The sequence below is a fragment of the Nyctereutes procyonoides genome, unplaced genomic scaffold (assembly GCF_905146905.1).
Source record: "Nyctereutes procyonoides isolate TBG_1078 unplaced genomic scaffold, NYPRO_anot_genome, whole genome shotgun sequence".
NCBI classification, from domain to species: domain Eukaryota; kingdom Metazoa; phylum Chordata; class Mammalia; order Carnivora; family Canidae; genus Nyctereutes; species Nyctereutes procyonoides.
In genome coordinates this window covers 3,828,122-3,844,832 of record NW_026575143.1, presented here as the reverse complement: position 1 = coordinate 3,844,832, position 16,711 = coordinate 3,828,122, and the positions used below count along the sequence as shown (strand labels likewise).

Sequence of the window (16,711 nt, the reverse complement as noted above, 5' to 3'; positions counted from 1 at the left end):
CCAAAAGGCTGACTGTGCGGAGTGTCACAGAGGCAGGACATGCCTACAGTTTGCCTACTATGGCCTCTCCAACAGGTTCATATGCAACAAATCCATGTAGACTACAATTCTAAGTAATTCAAATAATGTTATCAATTCCAAAGTTATGACAAAAAGGCCCTGGAACATGAAGACTGTGATGAATGGACCATCTGGGCAGTTTCCACACAAAGTGAACAGAATAAATATTTGTTCCATATATGGGCTGATAAGTGTTTCTTCAGGATACTCCCCAGGCTACTTCAAGGACCACTAGACTGCTTTGAAAAACCTCTTAAAATAGACAATTCAGAGAATCACCAAGAAGATAAAGTTATTAGGTAATAGAAATATTCTGTTATTGGGTAGCCTCCCATCTAATTTAAATGCCCTGTCCTTTTCCTTCTGTAAACCTTGACAAGTCAAAGGTGAGCCTCCTGAAACCCTCTTGCTCTGGAAGAGCTCCACAACTGGAAGCAGTCAAAACAAGGCTTTAGTGTTGAAGAACAGTTGACAGACCAGGACAGCAGCTGAGAACAGTTTGAGGACAGTGGTCACCTCTCCTGGGCCTGGTCAGCACACCGACAGGAAACAGAGAGGCCCTGTCATTGGCTGGTAATGCCGGTAAAGGTCAGGCTCTCCCTCCGGGAAACGGAGAAGCCACTGGAGACAGAAGATGACAAGAGAGAAGAGACATGAGGACGAGGCTGAGACAGAGTCAGAAGTGGCCGTGAGGAAAGCGAAGGGCAGGAGAAGACTCAGTGGCCTCCCTGTCCATCCTGACTGTCCCCAAAGGTCCTGGACGCTCCTTCCATACCAAGAGCTTCCTGCAGCCTTTCCAAACCTCCTTAGAGAGCTCTTCTCCCAGTGTGGGCAACATCCGCATCGGATTTACCCAGCCGGGCCTGAGACGCAACACACTCGGTCAGCAAGGCCTGTCCTCCTATGACCCCCACACTAAAGACCTTCCTACCAAGGGCCTTCCGGGCAGAACAGTTCATCCTGAGGGCCCAGCAGAAAGAGGCCTCCAGGCATTATCCTGATCCTCTCCTGTCTACCTTCAAAATCAAAGGTCTAGAAAATCAGTTGTCTACTGATTCTCCATTGTGTAACCTCCTACTCCCTCCTCAAGTGGCTGTAATTGGTGTCCACTTCCTACCATGCAAGTGAAACTGCTCTTTCAGAAAAAAGCCTTCCTTCTCGTACTTTCTGCATTCATTCATTCATTCATTCACTCAAAAATGTCCTGACTGCCTACAATAGATACTTGGAGAGATACCTCTATTTGCCACCCACAGAATTTACATGCAGCACTTAATCCATTTCTTCCTTAACCCACTCTGCTCCTTCAGGCTTTACTGGTTTCTCCCCTACCTCTCTGAAGTTCTTCCTCAGCCAACTATGTCAGGTTTTGTGCCCTATCTGGACACACAAAAACCGCTGTCTCAAGGAATTTTCCATTCAGACAAAAATACGAATGACTACAATATGAAGCGATGGTTTCTGTTAAGGAAAATAAGGACAAAGTGCACTGAGGACACCAAAGTCTGCCTGGCAAGTTCAACGGCTTCAAGGATTTGGCAAAATGGATAGGCAGATGGAGAGAAATGTTCCAGCCATGAGGCTTATACGTGGAAACCCGTGGAGTCCTGGGAAGAATTATAGTAACTTCTTTCCAATCTTATTTCTAAACATACATGGTCAGGTGACTCCCCCCCCTCACCACCCAATTGGGACTGTCTCACTCTAGCTGTACCTAATAAAGAAATAAATAAAAACAAGTATCTATATGTTATTTGTAGTTAAATCTGGTCTGCAGGATGAATGATTATTTTGTCCCTGTAATTTTCTATAGTAAGTAAAAATTATATTAAAATCTTAAAATATCATAAAGGCCAAAAGAAATCTTAACATATTTAAACACCTCTGAGACTTAAATTATAAGATGGGAAAAAGAGAAACCAAGAGGCAGGAGGAGCTGGGTTACAGGGGGCCGTCAAGGCATCTATACTCACATGGTTTAGATTCTAGTCTATCTATAGCAGGGAACTGGGGGAAAATGGGGCAGGGCAGCTCGCAATACATACATGGCAGAAAATCCATGAGGCAGTGAGTGAGCATCAAGGGAAGAGACAAAGAGAGACAAAACAAGCACTGCTTTCACTGCTGAAGCTCAGCAAACATCTGAGCTCACAGAGTAGCACGGGACGGGAAGACAAATAGGGATCAGTAAGCAGCACGCTGGGTCTGATGTTTGCTCAGAAAAGGAAATCACCACTTTCAAACAAATAAGGTGGAAGGAGAATGATGTTAGAGGCACAAATAATGCAACTGTGGAAGGTGAGATGCCTAAGGGACTTCTGGGGAGGAACCTATGGGGAAGGTAGGGGGTCTTGATCTCAGGAGATAAGTCAGGGTGAGAGATGACTGATTACCCTAGGGTGCCTGGCCCAGAAGCAGCCACTGAAACTATAAAAATACAAGGCTGTAAATGAAAGAATACTCCGGAAAAGAGGCGAGCTGATGAGGTGAGGATCCAGGAGGGAGTAACTGATGGAGCAGAGGACAGCATCCTGCGTACAAGGGAGCCTATGAGCCTGAAGAGGGAGAGGGGCTTCTCTCAGGGCAGGTGGGGCAGCGTAGGTCTGCTCTGAGAGCAGGAGCAAGGGAGTGCTGGCAGAGGAGGAGCTGGGGCTCAGGGGGAAAGGACACTGAGATCGGGATCAGGTGACTGCCTTACAGAGCAAGGCCCAAGGCCTTCATTTACAAAGGCATCCACTCCTCTCACTTGAAACTACCTATTCAAGAAGACAGGGCCTTGGTATGTCTGTTCAGTGACAGAAACCACCTAGAAGTGCTTGGCACAAAGTCAACAGTCAAAAATTTTTGCTGAACTATATTAAGTTGTATGACATCTTTCTCTGACATTACTCAGAAGCCCAGGACAGAAGAGTTTCTCAGAATTAATTTACAGATTCTCTTTAAGTAGAAAATAGTTACTGTAGACACCCTAGTGACAGCCATTTTCAATTCACTTAGGTATATACAGCTAATATAAGGCTAGAGGTAAAATGCTTTCTGGTCCTAGATCTCATACATTATGAACCAAGATTAATTTACACATACAACTATGGTTTGGCATCAAAATAATAATTACTCAGTTACAAGGTAGTTGACCATGTAAGGCAGATGTTGGTTGCTTCTTACTAGAATTACCAGTACAAAAGCACAACTTTTTTTTTTTTTTTAACCAATTCTTGCAGATCAAATTGCTGAAACTAGCTCCTATGGATCCTCAGACTCCAATTGGAAATCACTGAATTAATCCACTGGTTTCCAGAGCAAGTGCAGGTGGGTGGAGAGGAGGTACTGGCTGTGCTGACAATAGCTAACAACACAGAAGAGGACAAAGTCAAAGGGCCAGAGATCACAATAGGTAGGTGAAAGAAAAAGGGCTCAGGTACACAGGGGAGAAGAGAGCCAGAAAGTAGAAACAGGTATGACATTCCAGACACAGGTAGTTTTGGGTAAAAAAAAATCTAAGTGAGGATAGCTATGGACAATTATTTTAGCCAAAGTTGCTTCCAAAAGCAGAGGCTGAGACAAAACAGGAATGCAGGTGATGATTATTACAAAGATCACCCCAGAGAAAGACACAGATACTGAAGAGAGTGAACCAAAATGCCCAATTCAGGAGACTTGTCATGTGGGTGCCTAGGGGCTTGACCTAGCTGAGTTTTGAGACATGTACAGAAAGTCCAGTCCCCACAAGTAAAATTGTGCCCCAAGGGGCGTTAACTTCCCCCACACTTCCAAGAACTACGGTGCATCTGCCCAGAAGTCTATGCCAGCTTCTCTCCTCACAGTCAGAAAAGATAAGTCCCAGGAGGAACCTGAGGCAAGATGCAGTCAGCCAAAAGTGAGTCATTAAAGTCACTGTTCCCAGCAGCAGTAGCTGGAATCAGAGAAGAGGCCAGGACAGGGTGAGAAGGACAGAAGGGGTCTCTAATACAGTGCTCGGGGCCACTGGAGTTGGAAAAGTCAAGAAAACTGTAAGACCAGAGTGTGAGAAGTATTACCTGCATTGCACTCTGGAAGACCCCTAGTGACGGCAAGAACTGGGGAGATGATTTAAGCCAGACGCACAGACATGTACTAAATCAAATATAAATAGCAGGATCTATCAACTACAGATGCAGGAAGATGACTTGTCTTATGAATTGCTATCTCATGGCAGTCACTGCTTGGTGTTCTCTAAAATGAGCACAATAACTTTTTTCCTCTTAAGATTTTATTTCTTTGAGTGGGAAATATCAGAGAGGGTGACAGCACATGAGAGACTCCTAACTCTGGGAAACAAACAAGGGGTAGTGGAAAGGAAGGTAGATGGGGGGTTGGGGTGACTGGGTGACAGGCACTGAGGGGGGGCACTTGATGGGATGAGCACTGGGTATTATGCTGAATGTTGGCAAATTGAACTCCAATAAAAAGAAATTTTTAAAAAAAGATTTTATTTCTTTATTCATGAGTGACACAGAGAAAAAGAGAGAGAGACATGGGCAGAGACATAGGCAGAGGTAGAAGCAGGCTCCATGCAGGGAGCCTGATGAGGGACTCCATCCCGTGACTCTGGGATCACACCCTGAACCGAAGGCAGATGCTCAACCGCTGAGCCACCCAGGAATCCCTTGAGCACAGTATCTTAATATTTAGAGAATATTAGACATGCATAAGGAATATAAGATATATAAAGAAACTAAAGATAAAGGTAACTGAAAATATTCTGAAGTATCCAAACAACAAAACAAAGCCAGCGAGCTTAGGGAGGACAAGCAGGGTGTCATTCATTACCCAGCACAGTAGAGTTAAGAACATGGACTGGGAGCCAGAACATCTGATTGCAAATCTCTCAAGTAACTTAATTTGAAGGTTTTGCTTTTTTCGATCATAAGTATAACAGAAAATTTTGGATCAATCCACATTAGGGGAGAAACAAGAAATGGCAGGAAGGATAAGGGTTAGAAAACAACTGTAAACAAGATTAATGATCATTATTATGGCCATTCAGATACTTACCTTGGATGCAATTATCAAAACATTATACTGTACAACAATAAGGTTTAATCAAATACTATCATATTAGATACCAATTCTATTAATAATATAAGTATAGTTAGAGGCTTATTTTAGGTTCCACATCTAAGAAGGATTACTCTACTTAATGTGTTTTCTAACCATTAGATTCCTAACAATTTGTATGTAAAATAGTAAGAGCAGCAAAATCTCTGTTTTATATTACTACATTAGACAGAATACAGAACATACCTAACAGAAAGAGAAATATGGGAGAATGAGTTGAGGTTGTTCTGTCTAGGGGAAGCAAACCCAGGAGAGGCTAAAAGAAAGAAGGAAACATCCCCGAAAGACATTGCACTACTAGAAACGTGAATCCCAATGCTGCGTACCAATGGTATTCCATCCAAGGACTGCTGTCCACTGAGGACTACCAACAAAGAGGAAGACTGGTTCATTCAAATGGCCAGAGTAGGCATACAGCTGGCACAGACAGAAATGCTACACAACAAATACCGAGTTTGGAGGATTTAAAGTAATTTGTAACAAAAAGTTATCTCATTTTTATTTCAACAGTTTCGAATGACTACAATAATGACAAAAGTAATAACAGCTATCTCCTCCAAGTATTTCTAGGTGGTTAGGAATGATATTACCTTTGGTTTACAGATGAGGAAACCAAACCACAGAGAGGAAAAATAACCTCTCCAGGGTCACACAGGTGGAATGGAAATCAGACCGTTTGAATGACACACAATGATCTGAATGACGACCTGATCTCAGCTTCGTTAAAGTCTAATTTTTTGACGGCCTACTCAAGTCACTATTTAAAAAAACATATATACCTTTCCAGTGTGAGAACTGCCTCAAAGTACAGAAATGGAAAGGATTTATAATGTTCTGTGAATTTATTTCTTAGTCCTTCAAACTGAATGGAGGTCAACAAAAGTTAATTTAACTCACGAGTGTATGCACTGGTTTTGTACCTCTCATTTCGACAGAGGCAGTTTACCCTAGTAAATTACTTTTTTTTTTTAAGATTTTATTTATTTATTCATGAGACACAGAGAGAGAGAAAGAGAGAAAGAGAGAGAGAGAGAGAGAGAGAGAGAGGGGCAGAGACACAGGCAGAGGGAGAAGCAGGCTCCATGCAGGGAGCCCGATGTGGGACTCAATCCTAGGACTCCAGGATCACATCCTGGGCCGAAGGCAGGCGCTAAACCGCTTACCCACCCAGGATCCCTCTCCTTTTTTTTTTTTTTTTTTTTTGTTAACCTAAAAAGTAATTTGCTTTATTTTACCCTAGTATTACTTTTTACCATATTCAAGTTTATCTAAGGGGTCACAATTCATTCCTTAAACAGTAACTCATCTTAAGCACCTCCCCCAAACAATTTCATTTTAGTGGTTTATGGCCTGAACTGTGTGCATTGTTCCAACTGTCAAAAACTATAATTATTTTAATCTCTACTCTAAATTCTCCTTTATTCACCAAAGTTAAGTGTGCTATCAGTCCTAGCTGAGCTTCTGAACACATACGTAGTCACAAATAACTCATGTGGCATTTCCTTTTCCATTTACAGATAAAATCTTTAGAAACTTTTTAGGCACTATATTTGAATAAATTAAACAATTATATTTTTGGGAAAAGTTCCTTTTAAAATGTGGTGAGTTACAATGATTTCAAGTTTTAAAGGAAGTTACCCAAAAGCCAACTTGGACAAAAAGAATTCATTCACAAAAGATTTCTTCCTATAAAATCCTTGCAAAAGGTACATCTTTTTTCAATACAACTAACTAAATTCATATCAGCAAATATTTATTGCATGTCTAATGTGCCAGACAAAGCAAGACTAAGTAACAAACCTGGGATATGATTCAAAAGTTCAACCTTTCAATAAAAGAAGGTTTCTGATAAGAAAGGTTAAGGGTTTTTACCCTTCAAGTACTCTCTTTCAGACAATAGAATTTGCTTCCTTTATGTCACAACATCTTAAAATCTTTCCACCTTAATAGTAGAAAAGATTCGGATACCTACATTGAGGTTTACCATAAATCTCTCCTAAAAATAATATACAGCTACATTCATCCCAAGTCTGTCCCACCATCATTATTTTCTGTATCTGCTTTTAAAAGAGAAAAAATAGTCCTATAAAATAATATTTAAAAATCAATATAAAACATAACAACAGCACAGAGTCAAACTGAAAGCCTCAGAGAATTTACATGTAGCTCTTCCCACTTCTCCCCATACAGAGGGCAGTGAGATGGGGAGCCCTAATGGAGGGTGCTCAGAAATCCTACTGATCTCTACTCCATCAAACGTGAGGGTGAGAGTCAGGGAAGCATTCCTCTGGGGCAAGAGCATCTTTCCACTACAGGAAGAACAATTAAAACGCAACATTTTATTTCCCTCTCTCTAGCAGGAAGAGGTAGTAGATATGTGCTGGTGATCATGAGGGTGTTTATAACCCAAATAATAAGGCAGAATTAATGATTAACAAGAACGTAACAGAAAGGATGAGGAAGAAAGAAAAAACAAGAGGAAATAGGAAAGAGAAGAGGCTTAGTACTCAAAGGCAAAGACAGAACTAACAACCCACTACAAGTCCTTTTCCATGTACAGTAGTCTGAACTAGCAACCTTTCTACAATTCACTACTCCCGCCCAGTGCTCTTTAGGAGCGCTGACCCCTTCTTGCCCAATGGTGACATCCACCTGAAGCTTGTGAGTTCCAAAAGCAAAGGTTAGGCTGCTCCAAAGCAGAGGCTCCCAAAACAATTTGAAACCTGAGAACTGCTCATAACAGGACTAGATACTTTAAGAAAATGACATAACAGAATGAAGCAAAATTCACTAGGAACTGGTCTATTCACCTTCTCCAAGGAAATGTGAATATGAAAGATCAATCACTATCACCCACCACCCAGCCCCTAAGTGCAAGGGAAAGATAACGAACGGATATACTGCACATTGTCACGGAGAAAGCCTCAAAGATAAATCAGCTGGGGAGGGGTTGTTTAAGGGCGTAGAACTTAACCAGGAAAACCGTCTACAGAAGAAAAAGTAAAAGAAGTGAAGAATCTTCTCTGAAAATATGAGAAAATCTAGAGGAATTCATTATGTTCTTGAAGGAATTTAGAAAATCTCAAATAGGTCTCACGGTGATCAGTCAAAAATTAAGACCACAAAACTAGAGAAAAGGCATACAGCACTTAGGGAGGAAATTTCCCTTGACATCCTCTATAGAATTCATAAATACAAGGAATAGAACACAGCAGGAAGAGCATGCTTGAGAAAAACCACAGAATCCAATATAATTCAGGCCAATTAGAAACATGATAGAACCAACAGTGATCTGTTGACTGCACTAGCCAACTAGACTAGTCTCATAGACTAGTATACTACAACCAACCCTCAAAAAGGACAGCCTAGGGCAAGGCTCTTGGGTCCCCTCCCTCTTTGAGAGCTTTGTTCTAACACTTTACTATCGCTCAATAAACTTTGCTCCCCACAAAGAGAGAGAGCGAGCGAGAGAGCACACCTACTGAAAAAAGGGGGAGGGGGAATTTGGAGATTTTGAGTTGATTGTGGAGATTCAAGGAGAGTGGCACACTTGGAGGGGGCTTGGAAGCTCCTTCGCCATTTGCTGCCCTATGCATCTCCTCCATCTGGCTGTTTATGAGTCACATCCTTTTATAATAAACTGCTAATCTGGCAAGGAAAAAAACAGCATTAAACTAAAAAAATTGGCGAAGGGGCATATAGTAAACTCAAGTCTGAAGAAGGAAAGACTTAAAATACAAGCAGAAAACACTTGAAACAAAACTATCAAGCCATAATATTAAAGCCTGATCCAAAATGAGCATGGAAAGTTACCTAAAATTATTTCTTCCGGGGATCCCTGGGTGGTTCAGGGGTTTAGCGCCTGCCTTCAATCCAGGGTGTGATCCTGGAGTCCCGGGATCAAGTCCCACATCAGGCTCCCTGCATGGAGCCTGCTTCTCCCTCTCCCTGTGGCTCTGCCTCTCTCTCTCTCTCTCTCTGTGTGTGTGTGTGTGTCTCTCATGAATAAATAAATAAATAATATTTTTTAAAATTATTTCTTCCAAGCTCCTCCTTGCATTCAAAGGAAAGGACATTACTTAGCAATTTATATTTTTCAAACCAGCCTAGTGAGCTGTTCCTTCTCTACACCTGCTTGGACTATGGATTTTGCCTTTCCTTGAAAGGAGAAAATAGTAAGTTAGTAACAGTTCTGTTTGAGAAATTTTACTTTGGGGCAAGTTTACAAAGATAATCATAAACGGAGCTAACAAAAAAATGTTAACCACCCTGGTAATGGTATCAATAAGCACTTGAAAGCAACATTTGTTCTACATTATTTTTTTTTTTTTATGATAGTCACACAGAGATAGTCACACACAGCGCCAAACCGCTGCGCCACCCAGGGATCCCCTCTACATTATTTTAATTAAGGAGAATTATAAATTATGTTTCCAAATTGTGTAATTTTATCTACTTTTAAGTAGAGCACTCCAAAATTCTGACTTGATCAAAACTTTAATAAATTTTGGCCACAATGGAACAGCACAGTGCTGGGTATATTTTAAATACATAACAAATGTTTTAAAAATTAAACATAGGGAGAAATCAATTTCTCATTGTATTCAGCAGTAAGCTGGAAATAACATCTCAGAATTGTTGCAAAGATAAAATGTGATCATCAATGGAAAATCTCCTAGCAATACATATTTTTATGGTGATCTGAAGATCCCATTTTACTTAATTACTAAATTCTCTTCCTGCTTTCCAATTCATTCACTAGTCACAGGCTTCCAAACGTAAGAACCTGAGTGACTACTTAACAGTTTTCAATCTTTTTAAACCCATGCTTCTCTAGCAAGTACAAATCTCTTCCCTATTGCATTTTTTTTTCCTAATGTAATACCGAACGTACTTTTTTGAACTACAGCCTCCTCCTCCAACAATCAAATAGGACCTCCCACGACCCATTCTGAGAAGCACTGAAATCACAATCTGAAATAAATCATACATTTAAAATATTGGGAGAGCTAATAAATTACTACTCCGAGTTTCACAAAGAGTAAGAAAGCTTAAGTTAATTAATATATTTACTCAGTAAACATTTATATACTGAAAAGTGATTTCCATACTTCAAATGGTACATTCCCAACAAATTTTTCACATAAACACTTTCCTCACCCACTGAAACTACATTCTCTACTGCAAAATGAAATGCTAAGGTTTCTTCTTCCTTTTTGGCCTTCACTAGCTCTTCATCTCTTCACCACTCACAATAAGCAGAATTAACTACTCTATGGTCCCAAAACATATTCTTAAGTGTCTAGCAAGGCAAATGACAAACCTTCAGTGATGCTCAATGTTTTAATTCCAACTTCCATTATAATACACCCATGTCTGTGAACCAACCGGACGACAGCTGGAGTACATACTTTAGGCCTTCACCAGATATGCACGGACACACACACGTGCACACACACACAGAGTAGTCAAACAATATTGGCCCATCTATTATCTGTATCTTTGTTCCTACCATTCCAAGCTCCTTTATTAAGCCTTCCAAAACCACTTAAGCCAATGCTGATTTTTTTCTCAAAACCTATTACGGATAATTATCTGGCACAATACACCTTATATAACATTCTTTGGTATTTGTTACGTGTCCCTAGATTAAACACAACTTGTCCTAACTAGACGACATACTCCCAGCAAAGTCCATGTCAACCACCCAATCGACATCCACTGAGCACAGCATTTTTCAGTAACTGGCACTCAATACACTCATGGATTAAAATGTAACATTCAATGGAGTTCCATCTGACAGAGCTCACAGTAGTAGTGTTGGCTGGTCAACACTGGCAGGTTTTCTTAAAGCAGTAATTTGGCACAGTGCCCATCCTTTCTGATGATGATACAAGAAAATGGTTGGTCTTGGGAGAAGAGCTGCTTTCCATACTGCCTGGGTTGAGCAGTAGCTATCCTTCAACTCACAGAATGACAGAATCAGGGAAACATACAGACCACTTCCTCTGGGGTAGCTGCAGAAACCAAAGCCCTGGAAGATGGAAGTATTCCAGCAAAGGTCACAGAGGAGTTAAGTGGCACAGCTTATACCTGACACCCAGGTTTATCGCCTCCCAACCACAAAGGCTCTATTACAACAAACTGCTTTCTAATGAGGAGTCTAAAACGACCAGTAAGTCTTTTTGTCTTTACCTCAAACATGTCAATCACAGGAAAAACTCTTCAATACCCAAGTCACTGACTAAAACTGTCACACAAAGGAATTAAGAATTCATAGAAGAAACGGGACAGGAAATGCCTTCCTGGATTCTATTTCCTCCACCCAGCCCTAGACGGGTTTCTGCCTGGCCCCTCTGCACTCTACATATGCTCCTTTGGTGTTCTCAGCTTCCACTAGCACTTAAAGACTAAGAATTCCAGAATCTGAATCTCCCAACCAGACTTGGTTTTGAGATCCTAATCTGTGTAAACTGGACACTTAGACATCTCTACCAATGTCACTTTTTTTTTTTCCAATGTCACTTTTAAAAGCACTCGGCGTTATAATTTCATCATTTCCCCTCCCCTTGCCATCATACTGCCCAACGCACAATGACACATCTAACCAGAAACTTGTGTCACTATGGGTGTCTTCCACCTCTCTTACTTTAGACACCAAGTCTCATCAATTCTCCCTCCTGAATATAGTGCTGCTTTACCCACACCCAAATCATCCCCTACACCAATGATCTCCAAAGCGTTTTGATCACTCACTTTTATGACTGAAAACATTTTTGAGCTAACATGTATCCAAAATATGCATGAATGTATTTATAAATTAAAATACATGTACCTCTACAGCAATACAGTAAGACATTATGAATAAAAATTTTAAATTAATATTAATTTTTTCTTCCTATACTCCAATGAGTCATTTTATGGGGTGCAGGAACTTGCACTTTGGAGACTGTATAAATGACACTAGTCCAATAAGTAAAACATATATACATACGGATCTATATGCATGTGTGTGTTTATATAGATATGGATATCTGAAGCCATTTCTTTTTACTCACACATTTTTCAAGATAATGTACACAATTTAGTATATTGCTAAATATAGTTAACCTTACCATTAAAGGTCATAAACCAAAAATAAAGTTTAAAGGAAGCTGACTTCTAAAAACCCACTCTATATTATTTTATAAACATAACTTTGTAAGTCTCATAATTAGCCACCACTGAAAAGTTGAAAAATTTAGAGTATAGGCTGGCTCCTTTTGCACATGGCTCCTGAGGAAGACATACCACATTTTTTTTTTTTCAGCTTACTCACTGAAATATTCTAAGGCTGCTGCTAATGTTCTGAGTTTTATGGATTGCAACTCCCTTAACCCAAGTACATACTGTCATATTTTTTCAGCCTTCTACATTTATAGATACTGCTACCATTTCAGGATCCTGAAGACTAATGCACTCTTCCTGTTATCCCTGTCAATCCATCCCCCTTCCCCAAGACTCCCACTATGACAACAAAAAAGAACAAAACCCCCACAATATATGACCAAAGTTAGAACAGACCCACTAATACAACAAGACATATTTTCATATTTGCACAGTATAATCCTCTAGGATTCTACCCCAACCTGATACATCCTAACTTTCCATGCAGAGTGGGGAAATCTAAAATTTAACAAGAGTCCATATAAGTCCTTAGATACATTCAAGCTTTTATACATTCAGAAACTGAAAATCTCAGAAGTCAGAAGTTCTGCAGCTTTGAACCGGCAAAAGATGTTTCATCTCATCATTCCAGCAGTGTAGTTAAGAACAGACCAGTGTACCAAACGAGTATCAAAGAAAAATATTTTCCTGAGGTAGAGTATTATACTACCCCCCCCATATGGTAAGCCACAATTTATTTGACAAGAAGCCAAACAATAAAGCTATTATGTGGCAAGTATTCCGTTAAAACTGGCACATTAAACTGATTAATTCTGCCTATTACAAAATGACCAGACGTCCCCAGAGAAGCTCCTGAAGTTAGGAGTTTATCGATAACAATGCAGAACTACATATTCATTCAGTGATGGAAATTTGGGCCAGATTTTAATTATATTGACCAGAGAGTTAAGAAAAAAACCACCTAATTGTTAAAATCACTAAACCTAGCAATTTTCAATATTGTTGATTCTATATTTTTTCATGTACAGACTGTTGAGGGTATTATAAAATAGTAATATAAAATAATCATAATAGAGAATTCAGCATTCTTTTAAAGAGAGTCAACATTACAAAAACTAAATTTTAAGTCTGTGAAGTCAACACAGATACCTTCATTTGGAAGTGATTTGCTTTCTATTTACAAAAGTATTAACCACATCCCCTGTCTTTTTAGCTAACATTCTAATAACATCTTCCATTTTATGAATTTTCAAATAAATAAATGGCTTTTTCCTCAGAGACCTGTCCCCAACAGACCTGTCCCTCTGTTTCCTATGTATCACTTCATTATCTTAAGCCACTCATTTAATATTGATCAATGAACTAAAATCATTTAAAAATATGAACACTGTAGTGGACTCTTAATCACTATCCCCTGTGGGTGCAGATGTTCACAGAAGTAGACTAGGTTAACTTCCACCTGAAATTCCTTAATCATTTCTAAAAGTGGTCTATTAATATAACTAAAGGCTGTATGCCCTTTCGGAAAAATGCCTAACCAACATTTATTCCACATTATTTTTATACCATCAAAACAACAAAAAAAATAACAGCATAGTGGGTCAATTACATCCTGAGATTTTTTTTTAATCTTTTTACTATATCAAGAAGAGATAGAAAGGAGTCCTATGCATTTAGCATCTACTGTAAACTGTTTTACATATTACATTTGATATTCACAACTATATTGTCTTTATGGAACCTGTTATTCGAACCCGTGATTCAAACATGGGCTCTGGTGCTAGACCCCATGGGTTCTTCACTCACTAGCTGGACGATCAGAGGCAAATTACTTAGGCCTCCTGTGCCTCAGTTTCTTCACTTGTAAAATGAGTGTAAAAACTGCACGTACCTCATTGTATTGGTTCCAGGATAAACACAGGTAAAGTGCGTAGAGCTAACCACCGCCCGCACTGTCCTTACTAGAATAGCTGCTTTTATTATTAGTGTAGGTATTCTTGTTCCCATTTTACGGATGAGGAAATGGAAGCCTCAAGAGGGTAATTTACTAGTGTTAGTTTTTGACTAGAAAGTACAAATTTGGTGAAATAAAAATGACTTAGGCATAAAATACTGGTAGTAACTACAACTTGTTAGGAAGCCCAAGAACTGACACGCAATAAGCGGCCTGGCCCCTGGGCAGGCGGGCACTGGTCCTGCAGAGCCGCGGGAGCCCCTGGCCCCTGGGCAGGCGGGCACTGGTCCTGCAGAGCCGCGGGAGCCCCGGGCCCCTGGGCAGGCGGGCACTGGTCCTGCAGAGCCGCGGGAGCCCCGGGCCCCAGGGCAGGCGGGCACTGGTCCTGCAGAGCCGCGGGAGCCCCTGGCCCCTGGGCAGGCGGGCACTGGTCCTGCAGAGCCGCGGGAGCCCCTGGCCCCTGAGCAGGCGGGCACTGGTCCTGCTGAGCCGCGGGAGCCCCGGGCCCCAGGGCAGGCGGGCACTGGTCCTGCAGAGCCGCGGGAGCCCCGGGCCCCAGGGCAGGGGGGCACTGGTCCTGCAGAGCCGCGGGAGCCCCTGGCCCCTGGGCAGGCGGGCACTGGTCCTGCAGAGCCGCGGGAGCCCCGGGCCCCTGGGCAGGCGGGCACTGGTCCTGCAGAGCCGCGGGAGCCCCTGGCCCCTGGGCAGGCGGGCACTGGTCCTGCAGAGCCGCGGGAGCCCCTGGCCCCTGGGCAGGCGGGCACTGGTCCTGCAGAGCCGCGGGAGCCCCGGGCCCCAGGGCAGGCGGGCACTGGTCCTGCAGAGCCGCGGGAGCCCCGGGCCCCAGGGCAGGCGGGCACTGGTCCTGCAGAGCCGCGGGAGCCCCAGGCCCCTGGGCAGGCGGGCACTGGTCCTGCAGAGCCGCGGGAGCCCCTGGCCCCTGGGCAGGCGGGCACTGGTCCTGCAGAGCCGCGGGAGCCCCAGGCCCCTGGGCAGGCGGGCACTGGTCCTGCAGAGCCGCGGGAGCCCCAGGCCCCTGGGCAGGCGGGCACTGGTCCTGCAGAGCCGCGGGAGCCCCTGGCCCCTGGGCAGGCGGGCACTGGTCCTGCAGAGCCGCGGGAGCCCCGGGCCCCAGGGCAGGCGGGCACTGGTCCTGCAGAGCCGCGGGAGCCCCGGGCCCCAGGGCAGGCGGGCACTGGTCCTGCAGAGCCGCGGGAGCCCCAGCCCCCCCCCCCCCGCTCAGGGACCCCACGCTCAGCGCGGCCCTCACAGACCCCAAGTCGGAACAATATGAGCCGACGCCAACCCCGCGCCGTCCCTGGCTGCCGGCGCCAACCTCTCTGGGCCCAGCCCACGGTTCACCCCGGCAGCAGGCCCTGAAGGCTGCGGCCCGACCTCTGCAAGCTGGAAGCGCGTTAGCGAGCTCCGGGCCGCTCAGAGGAAGGGTGGCCCCGACAGGAATGGGAACAAAGGGAAGCGGCAAGGAGCTCCGAGGCCCGGAGCTCGCCCCTCCCCGCGCGCGGAACCCGGGCCCAGCGGGCCACGAGTCAGGCCGGGCTCGCTCCGAGCGCCCGGGGCCCCCACCGCGGCGGGACAGCGCCCAGGCCCGCGACCCCCCTCGCGAGGCGGCGGGACGAGCTCCGGGCCTCGGCAGCCCGGCCCGGGGCGCAGGAGGGGCGGCGGGAGCAGGCGGGAGCAGGCGGGAGCAGCCGGCCCGGCCCCGGCCCCGGGCCCGGCCCCGGCCCCGGGCCCCAGCGCAGCGCTCCGCCCGCAGCCCCGCCACCGCCACCGCCACCGCCACCGCGGCCGCCCGCCGGCCCGGCGCCCCCGCCCCGCCCCGCCCCACGCAGGCCCGGCCGCCCCGGCCCGCGCCGCCCGCCCCACGCGCACACACGCGCACACACGCGCACACACACGCGCACACGGCGCCACCTTCTCCGGGGCGTCCGGGCCGCGGTCGGCTCGGGCCTGCAGCTCCGGGACCCGCTCGGCCTCTCCCGACGGCTGGCGCGGCCTCCCGGCTCTCGGGCGCGGCGGCGGCGGCGGCTCCTCCTCCTCGGGGGCGGGGGCAGGAGACTCGGCCGCCCGGAGCCGCCTCCCGGCAGGAAACGACCCCCGCGGCACCGCCTCTTCGGCGCGGCCGCTCCTGCTCCTCCGGCCGCCGCGCCCGCTCCTGCTCCTCTCCCTCCGGAAACGCATTCCTGCCGGGCCGCGTCAGCTCGCCTGGGGCGGGGAGGGGGAGGAGGACGCCGGAGGAGAGCGGGGGAGAGAGGGAGGGGAGGGGGCCGGGGAGGACCGGCAGAGGGAGCAGGATCCCGAGGAGGGGGAGACGGAGGAGGGGGAGACGGAGGAGGGGCGGGGGAGACGGAGGGGAGGACCGGCAGGGGGAGCAGGATCCCGAGGAGGGGGAGCTGGAGGAGGGGGAGACGGAGG

General features: G+C 45.1%; 1 protein-coding gene across 1 annotated transcript in view; it reads right to left on the bottom strand.

The window, feature by feature from the left end:
- The window catches only part of ITGB1 (integrin subunit beta 1), a 47,178-nt gene extending 30,734 nt beyond the window's left edge, over positions 1 to 16,444 (bottom strand). Inside the window, exon 1 of the mRNA XM_055308652.1 lies at positions 16,211 to 16,444. The gene's annotated coding sequence lies outside the window, so the exon portion shown is untranslated. The remainder of the gene's footprint in view (positions 1 to 16,210) is intronic.
- Positions 16,445 to 16,711: the final 267 nt, after the last annotated feature.